The 5000-nt window shown below is 43.2% G+C and overlaps 1 long non-coding RNA gene across 1 annotated transcript in view; it reads right to left on the bottom strand.

Annotated features, from left to right (window-relative positions):
* Window positions 1–5000, bottom strand: part of LOC142047966 (uncharacterized) — a 114233-nt gene that overhangs the window by 26347 nt on the left and 82886 nt on the right. The gene's annotated exons all lie outside the window — the stretch shown is intronic.

Raw genomic sequence — 5000 nt, 5'->3', positions numbered from 1 at the left:
TACACTTTTAAACAACCCAGATTGCAATTAGAGATGCTCCCAGAATGTCTATCTGTTCTATGAAACCATTTGATTGTATTGTCTGCTTTCCCCACAGCTCTCAGCCCCTTCATTGCCTCAATCTCCCTCCTCTCCATCGATACATTAGTCTATGCCTTTATAGTTAGTCTCTTCTCAAACTGTTTGACTCCCTTATCTGTAGAGCCAGTCAAACATGCTAATATTTTCATGAAAAAATTAAAAATTTGTTTTGATTATAATTTTCATTCTGCAAAAGACACGTTTTTTCAGTTTTTTAAAAGCTTTCAAAAACATTTTTTTGTTTATTTTTTCTTTTCTTTAGAGAGGATGTTGGGTTTTGGTTCCTTCTTTCCTTCACCCCCTCCCCACTTCTATTTTGCCACTGGAATGTGGGGACACAAAAACCAAATCAGCCAAAAAAATTTGTTCAGTTAAAAAAAAAAAAAAAAAAAAACCAGAAGAGTTTGAAACAATGAAAATTTTTCATGAAAATATTCATTTTAGGAAAAAGGCCATTTTTCTCTCAGAAAATGTTTTGAATAACAATTTTGACCAGCACTATTTCCTCCTGCCTGGTCCATCCTGCCCATCTTGGCACTCCTCATTTGTGGTTACTTTACCCATGGCCCCAGGAGGCTGAATACCTCTGGAGGAAATGCAGCAATCTCAAGAGCTTCTTTCCTTTCACTCCAAGTTCCTATTCCCTCCTTCCTCAAGTCTGCTAACTTCCTTGGTAAACTCCTCCAACATTCATCTCTGACTTTTCTACAGAGACTTTTTACTCTGCTTGAACTCTCCCCCCCCCTCCCCCGCCCCACCCCATCTCTGCCCAAGACCCTGCCAAATGCACAAAGGTAAATTCAACATGATTCAGGAAGAGGTTTCTCCCACCTACCTGTTCTTTTCTCCTTTCCTCTCACTTTTCCTTTCCTCCTGCATCCTTGGGCCTGACTATGAAGTCCTCCTGCTGCTAACTACTACTGAACCCTACTATACTCCCTCCAATCTTCTGACTTCTCTCCTCCTTCTCTCTCACACCCTTAACCACACCTCTGTCTCTTTTCCTCCTGATTTCAGACAAACACTGGATATCCCTATTCTTAAAACCCCTTCTTAGATGCCACCTGCCTCTTCAAATGCTACCAGCTCTGCCTTCTCTTCTTTTTCTCCAAACTCACTGAGCATGTGTCACGGAGTGTGGGCAAGACAGGGATCTGCACCCCCTACTTCCTGAGATTCACCATGACACTCAGCCAGCCAGTAAAACAGAAGGTTTATTAGACAACAGGAACACAGTCTGAAGCAGGGCTTGTAGGTACAACCAGGACCGCTCAGCCAGGTCCCTCTAGGGGGACAGGATCTTACACCCCAGACTTGAGGTTCCCTGCCTCTTCCCAGCCAGCCCAAAACTGAAACCAAAAAACCCTCCAGCAGGCTCTCCCCCACTCCTTCTCTCCCCCTCTCCTTTTGTCGAGTTTCCCAGGCAAAGGTGTCGACTCACCCCACTCCATTTCCTGGCTCAGGTTACAGGTTCAGGTACAGTCCCTCACCTAAAGTCACCTCCTTCTCTCCCATCCTCCATGCAGGCAGTTCCAGTAAAACTAAACAACATTCCCAGGTCAATCCACCCCGCTCCTTACTGCATCACAGCATGATGCCCTCTGCTTCCACTGCATCATCTTCTCTCCTCCCGTCCTGTGCTGGATCCACTTCAGCCTGGGAGCCAATTGCTTCACTCAGCTGAAGGTGTTCTTATAAATGTTACCAATTATCTCCTCTTGGCCACATCAAAGGTGTTATCTTTCCCCACCCTCCTCTATCTCTACTCTGCAATTGACAGGTTCTGGTTCTTGGAGACACATAAGCACAGGGCTACTCTGATGGGTGCAGATGGTCTTTTATGGGCTCTCTACCTGCAAGTGAACGCCACTCAGGGGATCAGATTCTAAGCTGGTATAAATTGTCATAGCTCCATTCAAATCAATAGACCTATGATGGTTTATACTAGCTGCGGATCTAGCTCTAAGAGAACAAGCTAGAACACTGAGCTCACTCTGGCCATTTTAATGTCTTCTCACATGCCTTAGTCACTACATTTTCCTTTCTCCACTTGGTAGCCATGTAGTATGCCAATTCCCCTTGAACAAAGAGACTTTCCTACACAGTGAGAAGGTATGTTATATGTGAAGTTTTGCAATGCACTGAAAATTATTCAAAAGAAATATTTCAATTGAGCTAATTTTAGTAATAAATTAAGCTTTTGGCAAGAGTTATTTTTTAAAATAGCTTTCTTAGAGACAAGAATGGGAGCGCTATTGCCTGAAACACAGAGTCTATTTCATAGGAAATTTGTTTAGTGGCTTATGTATAATGAGTTTGCTGGTCTTAGAGCAGTCCCCAGTGTAAAGTGGCCACAACACCAAAAAATAAACCCCTCCACCACCTTAACAGACACCTATTATGGGAGTCTTACCAGAAGACCAAAATTTGTCATTACTCCCTAGAAACCATAGCCTGGGCTAGTTTGGGAGAGTTTTCATTGCTTATATCTGTTCTCTGGATAAATAGGGGGCTTCAGTCTACAAGTCTGTCAAATCCATCAAGTTTCACAAGTATTCAAATCACTACATTTTAAAATTCGAAAACAAAATTGATAAAATATATCCTGTCTAAACACTGTCTGGTGCAATGCTATGGTGTGTTATCCACAAATGAATGGACTGCCCACTGGCAAATCTGCCGTAAATACTATACTTCATATATTGAGCAGTGCATTTTGAAAGAACAACTTGATAAGATACAGGAAAGGTGCATCCTTTTATACTGGTGTGCTAAGTAATTGAAAGCAGACTAAACCGGGATATGAGAGCACACGTTAGTGTTAAAGCAGTGCAAAACTCCTCAGTAAACAGAAGCCAAGTTGTGCTGATTTTAGAGTAAGAAAAAAAAGATTGCTGAAATTTTCAAAACACTGGGAAGAAAATACCCCACAATGCCAAATTTATTGAAATATGGAACATGATAACAAAACTTTTGGGTTCTGTGTTGATCAAATTCTGGAACACTGGAAAATATAATCAGAGCCTTTCTGCCCTGTAATATTAAAAAAAGATAAACAAGATTCTGAAGATCACTAAAAAATGACTGCTTCTAAATAGTATAAAGGAACATACTGATTGCACAGACAATCCAGGAAGTTTTTGGAAAAAGCGTAGGGGACAATTTCCTGGTGCAAGTGCTGCAGGAACCAACTAGGAGCAGGAGCTCTTCTTGACCTGCTGCTCACAAACAGGGAAGAATTAGTAGAGGAAGCAAAAGTGGACAGGAAACCGGGAGGCAGTGACCATAAGATGGTCAAGTTCAGGATCCTGACACAAGGAAGAAAGGAGAGCAGCAGTATACGGACACTGTACTTCAGAAAAGCAGACTTTGACTCTCTCAGGGAACTGATGGGCAGGATCCTCTGGGAGGATAACATGAGGGGCAAAGGATTCCAGGAGAGCTGGCTGTATTTTAAAGAATCCTTATTGAGGTTGCAGGAACAAACCATCCCAATGTGTAGAAAGAATAGTAAATATGGCAGACAACCATTTTCGCTTAACAGTGAAATCCTTGCTGATCTTAAACACAAAAAAGCAGCTTTCAAAAAGTGGAAGATTGGACAATGACCAGGGAGGAGTATAAAAATATTGCTCAGGCATGCAGGAGTGAAATCAGGACAGCGAAATCACACTTGGAGATGCAGCTAGCAAGAGATGTTAAGAGTAACAAGAAGGGTTTCTTCAGGTATGTTAGCAACAAGAAGGAAGTCCCAGGAAAGTGTGGGCCCTTACAGAACAAGGGAGGCAACTTAGTGACAGAGGATGTGGAAACAGCTAATGTACTCAATGATTTGTTGCCTTCTGTCTACAACAAACAAGGTCAGCTCCAAGACTGCTGCACTGGGCAGCATCATGGGAAGGAGATGGACCACCTTCTGTGGAGAAGAGTGGTTCTGGTATTTAGAAAACTGGATGAGACACAAATCTATGGCAGATTGTGCTGCATCTGAGGGTGCTAAAGGAGTTGGCTGATTGATTGCAAGCCATTGGCCATTATCTTTCAAAAATCATGCAATGGGGAGTCCCGGATGACTCGAAAAAGGCTAATGTAGTGCCCATATTTAAAAAAGGAAAAGGATCCGGGAAACAGGCCAGTCACCCTCACCTCAGTCTCTGGAAAAATCACGGACAGGTCCTCAAATGGAATCAACTTTGAAGCACTTAGGACAGGAAAGTGATCAGGAACAGTCACATGGATTATACCAAGGTCAAAGTCAATGCACTGACTAACCTAATTGGCCCTTCGTACGAGGAGATAACTGGCTCTGGATGGAGGGGAAGCAGTGGAGTGTTTTTCTTGACTTTAGCAAAGTTTTGACCGGTTCCGCCACAAGTATTATTGCCGGCAAGTTAAAAAGTAATGGACTGATGAATGGACTATTAGAGGTGATAGAAAGCTGCTCTATCGTCGGCTCATGGGTAGTGTAAGCATGCCATGTCTAGTTGGTAGCCAGTTCAAGCAGGGGCCCACAGGACGGTCCTGGGGGCGGTTTGTTCAATATCTTCTTAATGATCTGAGGCTGCAATGGCTGCATTCTCGCAATTGTCTGCAGTACACTAACGAGAGTGGTAGATCATCTGGAAGGGGTAAAAGGGACAAGATACATAGGGACCTAGACTAATTAGAATGGCCCAAAAGAAACTCTGAATAAGTTCAACCAAGGATAATGCAGAGTCCTGCACTTATGACAGAAGAATCCCATGTCCTGCCTACAGAACAGGACCGAGTGGCTAGGCAGCATTCGGCAAAAAAGAGACCAGGGTTACAAGGTGGATGAGAAGCCTGCGAATATGAGGTCGACTGTGCCCTTGTTGCCGAGAAGGCTATGGCAAAATTTGAGCTGTATAAGTAGGGGCATTGCCAGCAGGACCCGATGT

This window comes from Chelonoidis abingdonii, chromosome 19 (assembly GCF_003597395.2).
Source record: "Chelonoidis abingdonii isolate Lonesome George chromosome 19, CheloAbing_2.0, whole genome shotgun sequence".
Taxonomy (NCBI): Eukaryota; Metazoa; Chordata; order Testudines; family Testudinidae; genus Chelonoidis; species Chelonoidis abingdonii.
Note: the sequence above shows the minus strand (reverse complement) of the source record. Positions and strands in the feature narration are given on the sequence as shown.